At 42.4% G+C, this 17,458-nt stretch overlaps 1 protein-coding gene across 2 annotated transcripts in view; it reads left to right on the plus strand.

Moving 5' to 3' along the window:
* FAM172A (family with sequence similarity 172 member A) overlaps nucleotides 1-17,458 on the plus strand; it is a 270,181-nt gene that overhangs the window by 241,319 nt on the left and 11,404 nt on the right. The gene's annotated exons all lie outside the window — the stretch shown is intronic.

A 17,458-nucleotide genomic window follows, 5' to 3' on the forward strand; every position in this document is an offset into this window, starting at 1 on the left:
CACCATTCTGGAACCAGGATTGCCCTGGGGCTGTTCCCCAGAGGCAACTGGATGCCATCAGCCTGATTTGGGGTTGGGGAGGGTTTAGGGAGGACAGGCACAGGCCATTCAGTGCCAGCTGGATGCAGTGCCCAGCAACGTTCTTGCTTATGTTTTATTTATCAGCATAGTTGAAGCCTGTGGGCTCTGAAAGTGAGCATTACACATGACCAAGAAACAGAGCTGGTGAAGGATGCAAGGAGAAGAGTGCATGGTGAAAGCTGTAAAATATGGGAAAAGGTCTTTACGGCCCTGAACGTTAGTTCAGAAGGAGTATCTGCAGGGCAGGGGTTCTTTGGCAGGAACAGAGCAAAAGGCAGTGTAGTGACCATGGTCAAGTCAGTGAGCCTGGGCAGCAGCACTGACTTTAACGAACAGGGTGAGAACGGCTTGAAGGATGTTGCACAGGATTTCAACAGCAGCAGCCAACGTGAGCCAAGTGTCAGTCCCAGAAAATACAGAGAGAGCATGAGAGTTGGCGTCAGTGAAAAAAACCCTGTGTTTTATATTGGATTTTTACCTTTGTTTTCAATGTCCGTTAAAGACATACATTTAGCAACATAGATGCAACTCTTTCAAAGCTGAATTTCTTATTATGATTATGTAAATGCTGCAAGTTGATTAAGTCTTTGTAGTTATGTTTTGGCTCATAGCAACATCTTTATCAGCAGCATAATTCATACTGTAGCATTTAGTATGACACTAGAGAGAAGTATCCGTTTATTTCTTAGAGCTAATTGGCTTCACTACACAGTTCAAAAATCATTGGCATCTAGTCAAACCCTACTCACAGAAAATGCACCGCACTAATAAACTCAGATCTGATGTTATCTGTATTGCTATTAAATTTAACTGAATGCATATCCAACCTATATCATTAGTTTGAAGCTGTGTGTCACAACGTAGGTGCTAGAACAGTCACATTCAGTAGGTCAGTTTTGTCCGCCAGGTACCTGGCTGTTGCTTTCATAGAATTACTTTGGAAACACAGAACCAATTCCCTTGAGGATATCTTTATTCTTGGGTATTTTAGGAAGCAAAGTTGTGTGGTGTAAGCATTCTCACTAATTAATATGTTTTTGGGGAGGTTAAAGGAAAGATAGGCTGGTTATAGCCCCAATAAAAAGGTATAATGGTAAAAAGCAGGAAATTTACCTGAAGTATAAAGAAGGAAAACATCAGGATTTATTTTACATTTCAGTTTCAAGTTTAGAGAAGGCAAAGACATGGCATCAGTCACAGTTGTCTTTCTATTTTCTTCTTTTCCTTTAGTTTTAAATAGTTGTGCTTTGTTATGTCTTTGTGTAGTGCCTACAGTTATTAAGAGCTGCCTGGAGGATGGACAGTGATAGCAGTTTCGCCCCCACCTTTCCAATCTGTCCTGGCCTTTCTGAGCAAGTGTTAGCACAAGTGGCAGAAGTGGGGACAAGAGAGTGATGGATGGGGCTTAGGGAAGCAGCATCAGTGATGGGGTGGAAGAAGACACTGGAAAGGAAAACAGCTCTTTCTGAAATATTTCATCAGCTGTAAGCAAGAGCCACTGCCTCCAAAAAGCCTTGGTCAGGTTTCCTGAAGGAGGGTACTAGTGGAGGGGCCTTATCTGCTGATGCTGAAAAAGAAACATACACAGTGCTGGGTGACCCAGCTTCTGACATTTAATTCAGGTTTTCCACTGGTGCCAGTCTGATTCATCCTTCCCATTTTAAGACTGCAGAAAAAAGCTCTCGGCAGCAGCAGAGTGGATATTGCAATGCGTGAAAACTTGGTTTTCAGAAATAGACATTTTTAAAATGCTAAATCTAGCAATATAGCATCTGCCTTTGTTTTATAGCAGTATAATGCTTGCAGTGGCTTAAACTGCAGAAATTGCCTCTGACATCTTGGCTGTTCAACAGAGTGGTGCGGTACCCTACATCACCTCTCTTAGCCATGGGGAAGAGGGTATGAATAGTGCCTATGGACCGACAAAAGTTTCTCTTCATAATGAGATAACGGGCTGAAAGGGAGCACTGCATTATCTGTACACCTGTCTTTCACGTCATAACATTTTAGGCTAATTTTCATCACAAATAAAGTTCATGGATGATTTTGCTGGTGCTGGCTAACGTGTGCCCGTGCCCAGCCTCTCATAAGCCCGAGACGATCTGCATACCTTTTCAAAAGGCAGCTGCAGGCAAGTGGAAATGAGACCTGAGGCACTGTGAGATTCGCACCTTATTAAAATGTAGGCTGAATTCCTTACAGATACCCACTCAGGTATCTTGTATAATCTTCTATCGGGATTGTATCTCCACTTCAGTTTGTATGACATTACCTGTTTTGAATAGGACAAAGGCTTACTGCCACTGTCAGTCCTGTTTCGAGCTCAATATTCATCTGCTCCTTTGTGGATGCCATTTTTTATCGGGTGTCCAGAAGAGCATCCCTCTGCCGACCTGCCACTTCCCAACACATTGCTCTTTGGCTCACGCGATTTCTGGGGAGACAAGCTCAGACCTGGATGCTTTTCCTCCCCGCAGCAGAGAAGAAGGGATGTCTCTGGTGCCCGCTCTGCTGAGAAAGTTGATTCATGTGTAAATTACCGGTTGCCCTTTATTTGCTCAGTCCGTGGAGAGTACACATGCAGATAAAAGGCTCGGTGGGTCAGGGCTGAGTACGTGCCGGTTTCTCCCATGGCCACGATGACAGGGTTGGGGTTGTTGTCAAAGATTATCAGACAGGCTCTGATGTCTTATCCTTATTTACTCGCTGTGTAGCACATAAAAATAAAATTCAGCACACGGGAGGCTTTTGCAGGGCTTCAGCCGAGCATGCGTCGCAGCTGCATGGTGTTGTCACCATCAGCCTTTGGTATCGGGAGTTTTGCACATCTGTCTTTATACTGAAATGCTTTGCTTTAAATACCTGTTATACCTAGAGTGAGAGCATGCTCCTGGGCTTCTTCAGCCCTCTGCAGAAAAGAAAATTAAAAAAAAGAAAAGAAAAAAAAAAAAAACACCAAAACAGCAGGTATTATCTGAGCAAAATCACTTCTAAGATCTTATATAAAACAGTGGCAGAGGGAGGGTTGCACTAGTTTTGCACTGAAACCCCTTTAGAGCCCGGTTTTGTGTGCTTGTAATTCCCAGTCACAGCACTGAACAGTTCTCAAATCCTTCCAACACCCTGTGTTGTGTCTCATTTAATAACGTAGTTATAATATATTTGTCTACTTTACAACTGTATTTGTATTGGCATGTAAAGTGTGCAGCAGCTGGGAGCTGTGTGGGGGTGGCAGAAAGTTATTTGATCTACAAAATCAGTTACCTGTCACTCAGTTGCCTTTCACTGAAACATAATAAAGAATCATTATGGGCCTATTAGCAGTGCTGATGTAAATGCATTTTATGTGCCATTTTCAGATCAACAGTTACCCACACAAAAGTAAAGTTGTTAAGTACAACCTCCTTTGTTTAAGAAGGCAAATCATAAATCAGGCAGGATATTAAGCTTATGAAATGTAAATTCAAGACCCCGAGGGTTTGATCTATTGGGTCAGCTTCAGCTTAGGCATTGGGGGCTATCCTTCCCTTCAATAACCAGTAGACAAAGTCATGTGTGCTAACGTACTGCTTTCTACTTTTGTAACAGTGTTACGAATGCCTCTTAAAAGGCTTTTGTGGGAGGGGAAAAAAAAAAAAAGCAGGCCTTTTAATATACTTAAAGAACATGAAATTAAATGGCTCAGACTGGATTAGGAGAGTAAGGGTATAACTTGTTGCATACAGGATTTATATGTCCCATGAGAATTCTTTTCCTTTTCATTGTTATTAATGATATCTCATTTTTGTGTATAATATTGATGCTATTGAAATCACTTAACGGCTTTATTTGCCAGCGAGAACCTGTCTGAAAAAAAGAAAGTTGTTAACGCTAATATTTTGAAATTCACCTCACATCCCTTGTTACTCTTTTAGTTATTTAAATTGCGTTTTGAAAATTCCCAGTTTCAGAATCTAAGTTTCCTCTTGATCTTATCGATGCAGTTTGAAGCAGGTGTCTTCAAAGCCACCTGTAAGTGCTCTTTTTGTCTCTTTTTATGGATTAGCAAGGCCCGCACTGGGGATACGAGGAAAATTTGAAATATGTTAAAAAGCCAGTTCTTCCCAGTTTTGTTTTACCTCCTCCTGAACACTTTTGCCATCCATTTTACCAGTGCATCCCAGCGGCTCTGTGCATCCTAGCTTGCTTTCGGCACCTGGGAAAGGAGCAGTTTGGTAACATGGTCCAGAAATTTCGTTGGTAATACCCAAAATGAGCCACCATGGGGAAGTGGCAGGTTACATCCAGGCAGGAATTGAGGAGGAGCATTTGGCACTGTGAGATAGCAGCTAATGAGAGCAGTGAAAACCACAGCTTGAATAAGTCTTGATTTAATTGGATTGATAAAAGCCTTGTCCTTAGTAGCAAGCCTACCTAGCTGTATAGTATCCTTAATTCTAGTGTGATGTAGCCTTATCAGTCTAAAAACACATTTTCTGAAAGGTATGTTGGTAACCCGGTCTCAAAAACACTTTGGAGAGTTAGTAGAGGGATGTGGTTTTTTCGGTAATATCAACCTGTTTGTATAGTAACAGAAGTGAAATATTTGGCAGTTCTATGTGTATACAAATATGGTTCGTGCATGTAAGTATGGAGCACAGTACACAAATATACCATTTACTTAATATAAGCAACAACATTCTGTGGCAATTTTCCGAAGAATATATTTTATACATCTGTGAGGGTATATATATGATATAATTATATACAAATAAAAATATTTGAAGGTAGTGAACAGATTTGTTTATACGCATAGTCATTTACTTACCGAGATAGCTGATCTCAAATGCAGGATTCTTATTTACGTTGAGCCATAAACATGCATTCATAACGTACAGAACTGTATATAACAAGAAGCAAATATCAGTGCTAAAAGCAGCTATTTGCTTAAGAGAATGTTGTCTGTGGCACGTGTGAGTGCTGTGTGTTGAATTATGTTACAGACTGGGTGAATATAGTAGCACAATCAACTAGATGTGTGACTATTTCGAGCGGGATCCTATGTTGCCTTTATCTTTAAAGACAAAGCCACGTCACATGCCTGACGTACAGTTAAAAGTGGGCAGATTTTTGGGTGGGCTCAGCGTACATTTGTGCGTGAGAGATGCATAGACAGTTGCACGCCTGGTTTGTGTTCACAGGCATCATGATTTATGAGCACAAATACATAAAGATGCTGCAAATTATGTATGCACTTAAACGGCATGACATTTAAAAATTTGCATGCTATTTGCATGACATTTAAAATCTGATCCCGCCGGCGCAGGCCCTGCTACCCGGTGGGGAGAAACAAGAGAGGGAGGTCATAGAGCTAAAATGACTTTTGGCAGCTTCCCCCATTAAGTACAGGACCATTGCAAAGAGAAAAAATGGGTGCATGCAGGTTTGTGCTTTCCAGTTTCATGTCATAATTAACAGCAAACGACTCTTGTGCAGTTTTGGATCTGAGCTGAGTTATTGCTTCTAAGCAGCCGCATCTCACACCCATGCAACTTAATGGCACAGAGAAAGTTTTGTTGCTTTTTATTATTTAGTGAAGGCACAAAAGCAACAACAAAAATAATGTCACCAAGTCAGTGTAACAGTAATTCTTTGAGCTGTGCATCTCACTGTTTTCTGGAGTACTTTGCAAATAATAAATCAAATTTCTCCTCAAGGTGACATGTCAGTAATTTCAAATTTGATTAGCTTTATATGAAGGATGTTGATACATTTCTACATGAATCTTTGATAGCTCAGCAGACTGACAACCTTAGCACTTATAATGCCCCTTTGTGACAGTGTGGCACAGCGAAATAATGTTAAGCTACTTAAATCTATAAAACCATGGGGATTCTGTTTGGGGTATGGCTCAGCAAGCTTGACTTTGGCCTGTTCCTCCTAAGAGGATCTGGGACATGGAATAACTGTTCAAGAATTTTGCTGGTTTTATTTTTAATGTCATAAATGAAAACAGATGGGACTGAAGGGGAATATCTACATCATCCAGTACCGTGCCCCATAATTTCAAGCCTCCAGGTGAAGGAGATGAATCCCAAGGGATCCATAGGACATTTGATCCCCGTGACTGTAGAGTCATGAACCATGCCACATGTTCATTTTTGTACATGAAGGCAAAAAGCAGTGGTTTTAAGCTCCACTACCTGACGTGGAGTATTTTCTTTTGCTGGAGCTTTGTGAAAGTGCCAGCTTTTCGTCATTTCATAGCTAAAACTTGTTACAAATTCACGGCTCAGACATTCCTCTTAGCAAAAGTGCCAGAGAAGAACAGATTTATGTTGCCACTTGTGTAATGATTTATCTTTATTTTCTTTGAAGAGGCCACAGGGTAGGGGTAGGGGGTGCTATGTGAATTGCAAAGTTGACAATTTTATTAAATGAAACAATAGTATTTATTTTAAGAGTGAAAAGCCAAATTCTTTTAGTCCTGTTTTTATTCTGGCTTCAGATTTTTCACATGCTTATTCACACACTTTATCCACATTAAGTAAAAATCAGTCTTGTATCAGCATACATATCATGAGCCCTTTAAAGAAAACTCACTGTTACCTGCCTCTTACCTGAGAAGCTTGCCGAGTAGTCTGCCATGCTAAATGACATCGCTTCACAGTTGGGGGAAGATATTTTGAAGCAGGAAAACATGCAAAACCAAAAAATATCAGTAAAGCCTAGTGTCTGTTGCTCAACAAATTGTTTTCTTTGTGCACATTTGCCTTTCTGTAATGAGTTAGCTGCTCAGTTCCTACTTTAGAGAGTTAAATATATGGGATACAGCTATTTAAGAGGGAAACGTCTGTGCTAGTGCCCAGTTTGCATTCAAGACCAAGGGAGTAGAAGAGTTCTTGTCCTGAAAATCTGGTCAGTAATTGGAGAGTTTTTACCAGACACTTGTGAGGCTCTGCATACTGGGGCACTGTCTGTTTGGTCACATGTATATATGCCCATGGTAGGAGAGACAGCATTTTCTTCCCCTGCTGTCTCATGAAATTAAAAGGGCACAGATAGATGCATGGGTTAAGAGCTGGAATAAATCAAAGTGCTATAACATTATGCCTGTTCAGGGTCACTAAGAATTGTGATTTTGGCATTAGCGGGTGTCATACTGCACAGAGCAAAGCTATGGCATCCTGTGGTGGTGAGCAAAAAATACTCCTATGAATACGTGCAGCAACATCCATCATTGCCAAGTCCAGGGTATGGCAGCAGTAAACAGAGCAACGAATAGTAGTTGGTAATATTTAAAAGATACTGGCCATAAAACATGGATAAGAGTGTGCAACGTGTGTTGTGTTATCTGAATGGTAACATGATGCATGAGCAGTGTAATTGTCGTAAATATGCTACCGAACATGAATGTTTGTACAGGTGATTACCTCTTTGAGCAGATTAATGCTTTTGTAATTTGCCTGGCTTGTTAGATATTTTGTGTGAGTATTAGGTATCCATCTTTGAAACTGAGCCTTTTATGACTTGGCTGGACTCAGCAGATTTTCTGTATTTGAAATTGATCAATTAAATTGTTGTTTGGGGGTAATTGATTCTGTTTGCTGCGGAGTGGCCTGTGGCTATGTCGCCCTTCCTTTTTATCTCATTCAAAAAGTACTATCACATTAGCACAGACATGTACGTGCTAACAGCTGAAGCAAGGAGAAGAAACAGTGCATGGTTGTCATTCTGAAATAAGTAACTCATTATACGTCATGGCATCATGCATTGCACAAAGCAAAAATGTAGATGCAGTGTTCTTTTCTATGGAATTATCATTAAAACTGCCATTGCTATGTTTATGGTGTCTTGTATGTTTCTTCACACTGTTTTTTTCATTTGCTCGTTTTCTTTTTTTGCTCTTCTGTTAATCAGACCTTGAAAAATAAGTAACTGTTAACTAAAGCCATAGTGGCAGACTTCAGGGATGAATCTACAGATGCATGTGATGTGATTACTGAATAATATTGATTCTAGTGACCAACCATTCTTAGCTCCAGCTGTGTATGAACTATTCAAAGTTTTAATCAGTTAACGTAACCCGCTACTCTGCACGGGGACAGACTAGTTGAAGCTCATGCTAGAGCGAAAAATGACAGAGTACAAACTTTTGTGCTTCTAGCTGTGTTGTGTCCTTCAAGGGCAGTTTGTCCCCTACAGGCAGCGCAGCTCTGCAACCCCTTTCTTGCTCCACTGGATTTGCAGAACCGTGGCTTCGCATCCCCGGACAGAGCTGACCGTCGGGATTGCCATGTTCGTCACAGGTTTTACTCAGCTCCTCTGCTGGTTTATATGCTGATGCTTCAGGAAATATTGGTGGACCACCTTAGGAAAAAGTTGTAGGACATCAGATATTTTGGCTTAGCATGAGGTTTATTTTGACGAGGTTAGACAGACTGCCTGTTAAACAGACTACTATGAAACAAAGGTTGTCTCACTTGAATGTCTACAGGGGTGCACACAATATAAATAAGGGATTCTTGATCTTTTTAAATTACTGCCAGTCATCATCTCATGAAAGCAATGAAATAATAGACTTCAGTTGCCTTGTATACCTCATTCATCTGTTTTTCCATAACAAGTTATTATTTCGTATTATCTCTCATTTTTCATCACAACAGCATAATGCAATTACACTCGGGCTGGAATAACAGTTGCCATCAGATAGATTAAAATAAAAATATGACTCCTAGGTTAGTAAAGATGACTGGCCATTAGAGGTAACTTTACTCTTCTTTGGCTACTCGGAAGTTAGGTGACCTGGAAACTTCGGGTGTAAGAAAGCACATGAGCAGTGCCTTTCCACTCACAAAGACCAGAAAGCCAACCAGGCCAGCTGCAAGTCATCCAGTGGTAAAAGGTCATTGCTTGCAGTGAAGCTCCTGTCTGCAGATGCTCCAGAAGACCCTCCTTGGAGCTTGGGAACGCTATAAAGTTATCTTTTCCTATAATGAGATTAATTCCCTATTGATGTTCTTTAAAATAGCCATTAGTTATCGCTTTAAATAACTGGGTGTTTTTTTATCACAACACTTAATTTCATTCACAACCCATGTCGTGGCCACTATGCATTTCACAGCATTGTGCTACATGAGTTTCCCATATCCAAGCTGCGTTACATTCTCCTTCATTTTTTCATTCTACTGCATTATAAATGAAATTACTTCGCGTTCTGCTGCAAAAGCCCAGCCTCTTTGGACCAGCTCTCTCTACTCCCAGCTAATATCTGCAGGTCAGCGGAGGAGCCTGGTGGAAAAACACACAAGTGGTCCCCAAGGGCAGCACAAAACTCTGTGCAATAGTGGCAAAAGTTGTAACAGGGCAGCACCAGTAAGCACATCCTCCCCCAAGTTTAGCCCCTGAGCCACTCTGGCAGTGACCAGACCGAGTATCCTCAACTTGTCCCTTCAGCATGTGGGCTTCAGATATTCTCTTAATGCAGTTTTATGTGTATAATTTGTTTTCTTTAAGCACAGTAAGAAGAAGAAGGGAAATGTTACTGTGTGCAGCTCTGTTGCTGCAGGTCAGTGGCAGAGGTGGAAATTTCAGATCCAGAATTTGGGCTTAGACACGGGTGAACTGGTGAAGTGAGGTAAAGGAGCCAGGAGCATCAGAGTGGTTGATTGTCACCTTCTCAGTGAACCACAGCTGAGGGAGAATGAAGCACTGACCCAGTCAGTCGATTTTGTCCTTGCTTGGCGAGGATGAGTCTTCCAGAAGGCTGCTCTTGGACAGTTGAGAAGGTCGCAACTCCTTGTGCTCCCTGAGCTTTCTGCCTCTCCTCCCCTCCATGTCTGCCCTCCTGTCCCTGCTGCGGCCAGACTGTCTGCCGTCCCTCATCTCTGCGTCATGACCTCTCCTTGCAGCCAGTTTCCTTCACCTACAGACCCACCTCCGTGGTGTTCCCGTGCCTCTTCTCTGTGATCTTTTTGCACAGTCAGTCTCCTGTTCTGGTCCACTCTTCCCTCCACCCCCCAGGACTAGTTCTCTCTTGTTTCCATTAGGCTGCTTTTTTTCCCCTTCTCCCCTGGTTTTGCCCACATTTGGAGCCCAGGAAAGAACGCCACCTGTGCTTAGTTCCTGTGCCTGATGCCACAATCGCCTGCATCATCTGGGAGCAGCAGCTGCAAAAAAAAGTCTGGCTCAGCCCCATCAGCCCTGGGCTGGAGCTTACCCATTGCAAATAGCATCTTCAGAGGAGTCTTTGGCCAGTTCGGCTGCCAAATTCCGGGGACTCAGTGCTGAGCATATGCAAATGAGACTTTTCAAAGGCTTGTGACTAGGCAAAAAGCTGGGTGGTTTTTCATGGGAACTGAAAAAGGACAACAGGGACCCTACCTTCCAAATTTCAGACTGTTGCTGTGAAGAATAGAGATGCAGGAGCTGCTCAGCAAAATCCTTGTAAGGCTTTCTTTTCTTTTCTTGCCTTTCCTTTTCTTTCCTTTCCTTTCCTTTTCTTTTCTTTCCTTTTCTTTTCTTTTCTTTTCTTTTATTTTATTTTATTATCTTTTCTTTTTTTTCTTTTCTTGTCTTTTCTTTTTTCTTTCCTTTTCCTTTCTTTTCTTTTATTTTCTTTTTTCTTTTCTTCTCTTTTCTTTTCTTTTCTTTTCTTTTCTTTTTTCTTTTTTTTTCCCTAACAAGGGCAAAACATGGTTTTCCTCAATCTTATTTCCTGAAGTAACTAAATACTTTTAGTTGAAACGTAAAAAAAATAATAATAATCAGCCTGAGGCAGAGACAGAGCATGGGAATTTTCATCCCAAATACTTAGCTTGGCAAAATTTATCAGCAATGAAAACAAGCCCTTATAAAGGGAACGATTGAGATCCCCAACTACAGAGGACCTACTTGTGTTATACATAGAAGTCAGATATTAATATCTCCATGACCCCTTTGGGATACTAAACCCAGTTTAAAACTGCTTTTCATATTTCAGAAATCCACATTAAGTAATGGGTGTCCTAAAGAAGCAATTGGTTTTAGCACTTCTCAGACTGTACCAAAGCTGTTGCATCTAGTTGATTCACTAAGCATGCCTGCCACAGATTTATTTTGTTAGTTTTGTTGGGTTTGTTGTTTTGGGGTTTTTTTTTTTGCTGAACCTCTTTTGTTGTGAAACTTAATTTAAATACTCGCATGCACGTTGGAAGTCCAGCCCAGTCAGCACTGTGCAAGTTCAGTGGCACGATGCCTTTGAGGTGCATCCTTAGTATCTCCTGGGCAGAAAATAGGACAATAATCACAAACGAGGTGGTTCTTCACTCAGACCAGTGGCAAAACCATTTCCCACCAGCACCTCTGCACTTAGGTTTACAAGGCAAATCCTGATGCTTCCACTTACTGCCTAATCATGGCAGTGGGCATGTTGTACTGCCACCACAGGGGCTGTGGATTTACATTCCCCGCTTCTCTTCTTGCAAAAGAGCAGGAGCATCTGCTCCATGTGTGGCATGGGGCGGGTTATCCTCCACCCCAGGGCTCTGTGCAACTTTCTGCAGCTGCAGAAGACATGACCCAGGTGAGCAGGCTTCACTGCTCCTCACCCAGCTGCAGCTGCTGTTGTGGTCTTGCTTCACTGAAGGCTTTTTGGCATGGAAGCAAGTCCCGTGGAAATGCGATACAGCTGTATTTTTGCCTTGGTGCGTGAGCTCTCTGTGGGAAGAAGAGTCATATCTTCTCTCGCATACCCGTTCCTCCCAGACCTTTCCTCCCCATCCTCCCGTTGCAGATGCCCAGGTGCATGGACCTCCACCTGGGGCAGAGCTCCCGGAGCTGCCCGGATGCTGGTTGCCCCAGCTTCACGAAGGAGCAAACCCAGTATTCACAGTACCCCCGTCCCCTCAGTTCACACTCCTTCCTCATTCAGAGGCCATCCCATAGGCTTTTGGTGCATCTCAGTGCAGACCTGGAAAAGCAATACTGACACACATGAAAACTTGGAATATTTGCACTGTAAAATTCCATGTTCCTGTGGAAAGTAATAATCGCGGCTGCAGAGATACCAATGCAAAGCATTCATGTCATTCTGGTGCTGGAGCTGAAAAACATGTCAAAACAGATGGGGATGTTGTTGACTGCAAGTTCTTTGCTTTTTAGTCAGTCATAGATTTTTCTCTTTTCACAACAGACAGGGGAAAACAAATGTTTTCTTAATTTAATATGGCAATATATTGTGGTTATAACATTTCATTTATCCCCAGACTAATGGGGAATCTGCTATATGTTTTCCAGCCATAGTGCAAGTTTTCCTCAAGTGCTTATATATGAGCTCCCCTCTAACTTCCCTCTACAGGAGACTGAGTTTTCATATTAACTCGTTGTAGGATCTTTTATGAGCAGTGACTGTCAAACTGTGCTTGTCTGTGCATTTGTGCATGCTGATATTGCTCTCATTTAGACTAACTTCAGCTCCCACCTCAATCTTGTTTTTCCCCATGCAGTTTTTTCCCCTAATATATCAACAGTTTGTTTTAAACTTGTTTTGAAGAAACAACCTACGGTGGTTTAGACAAACCAAGCCAAATTGGAGCAATAAGTATTAAGAGATATGCATGGGGCACAAACAAAAGAATTCCCCAAATGTATTTAAGTGATTTTCTTCCTGCTTTTTTAATATAATATTTGTGGGCCAACTGTGGCAGTAACTGATAATTTTAATGCAAGATGACATAATTCCAGTTCAGTGATTCTTCAGAGAGAAATTACCCTGACAACTTCTTTTCATTTTGTTCTAATTTTATGAAAAAGAAAAAAAAAAAAAAAAAAAGAAAAAGAAAAAAAAAAAGAAAAAAAAACCTTGAGATTCTTAAAGTAAGGAAAAGAAAATAATTTGGATCACCAAGTTTTGAAACAAATATTTCATCTCTCTTCCACTTCCAAATATACTTTCCTGGCAGGTTCTTGCGTTTCCATCTCCAGCTCCCGAGGTTTTCCATCTTTCTAGCTGGGGGAGACTAAAGTTTTCTTCAGAACGCACTAAATGCTTGGCAAAAGACCTCTACCATGACATGAAGGATCTTACTTGCTTTTTCCGGGAGCTCCACAGTCCGAGTTAGCAGCACTGGTTCTGCTGGAAGACTCTACATGGAAAGATCAGTTGTTAGATCAGGACTGTAGTTTTAAATGAAAATCATGTTTGGAAATGCACCAAGGTCATTAAGATTCGTTGTTTTCTGTCTTTGGGGTTTTTTTCTCTCTGCCCGGTAGGGAAATCGTAAATTGTTTCTTTGATACTGAGGTGATTGTGTCAGCTTGAAGATACGGCTTTGGAGCTTGATGTTATTTATTTTATTTTTTCAAAAGATAATAGAGAATCAGCCCCTATTTTGGAATAAATATGGTCTCCCAAATGAAAGTTATTTAATTATTGCAATAGTTAAATGAAATGGTTCAAAATTTTGCCGCTCTGCAACTGGGCAATTAAAACTGGATTAGCAGAACGACCCTAATTTTGGGGTTGCTTTCCATTCAGTTGTGTTTCTCCTGTGGATGCAAGGCAGGACGTGATCTGCAGTTCCTCCTGCAGAAATCCCTGTCTGTCTCTCACCCTGCTGGTTCCCGAGTCCTGCTGAGCCTTCTGCAGCCACAGCTCAGCAATGGGGCCCCACCAGTCACACGTGCAAACCCACTGTGAGCATCCTCTGCTCTTGAGGGTTTGGTTGGTTGGGTTTGGGTTTTTTTCCTTATCATGAGCTTAATATTTCCCTTCATGTTCATCCCAGACTTTTGAGTTCTCCTTCCTGCTGGTGACAGACCTGCCTCCCAGCTCTCACTCGTGTGTCTGACTCCCATAGACAGGGATGCAGGCAGGGCGTTGGCAGAGGTCAACGCATCCTGGCACGCAACGCGTCTTCTCATCTTTTCTGCCTTTACTCTGCCTGTGCCTCACTTTGCTATTGCAATGCCAGGCGTCACCACCTCCCCCACCTGATGCCTATCTCAGGCTCATCACTGCGTGGCTGGTTTGCTGCCCTTGCACTCCAGACATAGCCCGTGGCTGACTTTTGGTGGCATGGTGCAGAAAAGGTAGGGAGCGAGGTGTATGCACAAGGGAAACGCATTGCGGGGCTTCCAGAGCTGCTGTTTGCTGCAGCGAGGAGGAGGGTTAAAAGGGGAGTGAAATGCGGCTTTATGGTCATTAATTTCAAATGCTCCCTCTAATGACATCTCTGAGGTTAAGTCACAGGAAGTGTGATATTATTCAGCTTAGTTAAATTTAGAGTAATTCACATCTGTAAAGCCTTTGCGAATTAGTGCTTAGTCTTAAATTGCCCGTTTCCATGATATGGGAGCTTCAGAGTATCCTGTCTTAAGTCTTGATGTGTTACGAATTAGGGTGCAGAAGCGACGTGCCAAAAAACTCAAGTTTCCAAGTAGTTCTGAGGCAAACATGCAATTAATTTAGTTTGCGACACTAAGCAGCTGTGATGGCACCCTTACAAAGAATTATTTCCCCCTTTATTTGCTCTCCCAGCGTAGATGCTGTGAACAGCCACTGGAGACCAGCTATTTTGCAAAGCCATGTTTATGAGCTGCGGCGTTTGCCCGGCGCAGCTGATCCTTGCCACACACTTCACCTCATCGGGCTGTAATAGGTGCAGACCTGTATTGATTACCATGACTTGCAGGAGAGAAAAATCTTTGTGCTTCAGATTGGGTATAAATTATAAATAGCGTCTCCAAAGGCTGTGAGTTACACAAATGGCATTCTTCTGAGACAGCCGCATGTAAAGCTGTTGTTGTAGAGGTTATTAACTTTATGATTGCAGCACAGGTGTACTTGACCCACAACAATGATCATTGTCCATAAAATCCCGCCGTCTGGGTTCAATCACCTGCCTTCTTCAAGAATGTTCATTAGCAACGACCAGCAAAGGTCACGCTAATAAAAGAAGGTTAACGCTCACTGTATTGGTGTAAATTCACTGGTGAAACAGCACTGTCTTCTTGCCATCTTTCTCACTAACATGGCTGTGCAGACTCCTCTAAGTGGGTCATATAGGTCTTAGCTGTACAGGTTGTATGTATGTGTGGTGTGGTGTGTTAATACATATTTGTGTACATACATGCACAGCAGCTGATGAAATGGGAATGAGAAAAACATATCTGGAGTGGATTAGCCATAAATGACTTACTGCAAGTGCGCCAGGATTATTCATGCCTTAAAATCTCAAATTTTTTTATATTTATTTCCAGCAAGTTTTTTGTACTTACTTGTCAGAATTAAAATTTTATCAAAGTGAATAGAATCTGTCGGTGACTCTCAAAACTTGAATTTTTAACTCCCATTTGTTACTTGGTGTTTGTGTTCTGGTGGCCCAGCTCCATCTTCATGGCATTTTACAGAACTCAGATGTGTTTTCTCTCCATTCAGTCACTAGAAAAGGTACTGAGTTTCCCATGAAACGATCATTCTCACCTGGAAGATCCAACTCCTCATTTCTCTTATCATACAAGGTAGGGCAGCTGCATTTTCACGGAGGTGTCCTCTTTTTCTGCCCTCACCACCACACCTGGGTAGTAGATGCAGGCCGTGTCCAGCTTTTTTAAATATTTGCCAAAGCCAGATCTGGGACTTTCTTTTCCTGTTAAAGAACAAAATGTGGAGAGGGAAGATGTGTGTGTTGGCTACTGCCAACACCAGAAGGTGTTGGTGAGAGGGACTGGATGGATGCGGTAGCAGTGAGGTGGAGAAGGTCTTGCTGAAACAAGGTTGAAGAAAAGCTAGGAAAAGGCAGAAACTGGTGGGCCATGAGGACAGGAAAGCTGGAAGCTGGGTTCAGTGGGTGGATGAGATGCAACAGGATTGGGGCAGGGTGGTGGGCAAGGGTGCAAGAAAGGCTGCAAGGTAGGCAGGTTGTGGGGGAGGAATTCAGAAGTGGATGTTGTGGAGAAATAGATGTCCTGAACAGAAGAAAAACGGGCAAGGAGTCAGAAGAGGTTTGGGTGAAATGAAGCCTCATGAAGGAGTGTAGAGGGCATTCCTCCCCCTGAGGCTTACACACCTACTTACAGCCAGGCGTGGGAGGCGACTCTCGTATCTGCCTGAGACCCGTGGAAGTATTTGCCCTGTCAAGCCCGAGGTGTTTCTGAGCATGTACAGAAGTGATACTGTAATAAGACGTAAGCCTTAAGGTCAAGAGCTGAGGTGTCTGTGGAGTTCAGACACCTTGGGGGGAGGTGAATGGCTGAACCTGGATTTTCAGGATCACTTGGGGTTAGGCCATGAATTTTCACCTCTCTTGATGTAAGGGGGTGAGTGCTTTTTGGCAGCTGGTGGCACCTGGAGTAGGCATCCAGCAGGAACCAGAAAGTGGGTGGATGGCCCCATCTCAGTCCTCCCTCTCCTCACCCTTTTTCCACTGTCCTGCAGCAGCAGCCATCAGGAGGGGAAGACCAGGTGCAGATGAGTTTTGCTTAGGTTTGCCCCAGGAGCAAAACCATCATTGCAGAGGCAGCACCTAGCTTCTTGGGACTTTTTCCTCTTACCCATCACAAAATTAGCCTTTGAAGGAATATCCAAGGGAAATGTCTTTCCCTCTGTAGGAAGGCTGTACATCCTGGCCAGGCAGAAGATGGATGGTGCCAATGGCACATTGAAGGGGTTGGGTTGAGTTGCGTTGGGTTGGGTTGGCTTAGGTTGGGTTGGTCGGGCTGAATTGGGTTGAGTTGGGCTGGGCTGGATTGGTTGAGTTGGGCTGGGGCCAGCCAAAGGCAATAGCCGTAAGATGAAGCAGACAGATTAGTGAATGCCATTCCTGTACCTATGAAAATACTGTGGGCTCACGCTGACTGTAATCCTTTACCTACAGAGATACAACAGGAGATTACTCCAAGCAGAAATTTCAGGGGAAAAAAAATCCCTTTGAAATATTCCTTATGCAGAAGATTATAAACATTTTCCATGGGGCTGGACGGGGTGGGGAGTTTTTTCACTAAAGCTTTGCGATGTATGAATTTCTTGCTGAAATCATACAAACACCAGGCATTTGCTGCAGTGCTTCACACCCCATACACATTCCTGTTGCAGTTTGTTCCTTAGAAGTGGTCTCATCCCTTGTCCCCCAAAAAGACCTTTTTAGTTCCATGACTGCGTATGTTGGCATCCATGCTGGTCTCCAAGCTCTGCTCCTGGTGGGAAAGAGGAGAAAATTATATTCAGGCTCTTTAATTTAAGATTAATTTTAATAAATACATTAAATTTATTAATTTGTTTTAAATAAAACTTAAAATAAATTTTAAAATTGCTTTATTGCAATTGCAAATCAGTGCTTATTCTGCTAGCGATTAAGGACCTGTTTCCATCTTTATTAGATGGGGTGTCCCTACCGTCACGTAACGCAGGGTTTTAAAG

This window comes from Falco cherrug, chromosome Z (assembly GCF_023634085.1).
Source record: "Falco cherrug isolate bFalChe1 chromosome Z, bFalChe1.pri, whole genome shotgun sequence".
NCBI classification, from domain to species: Eukaryota; Metazoa; Chordata; class Aves; order Falconiformes; family Falconidae; genus Falco; species Falco cherrug.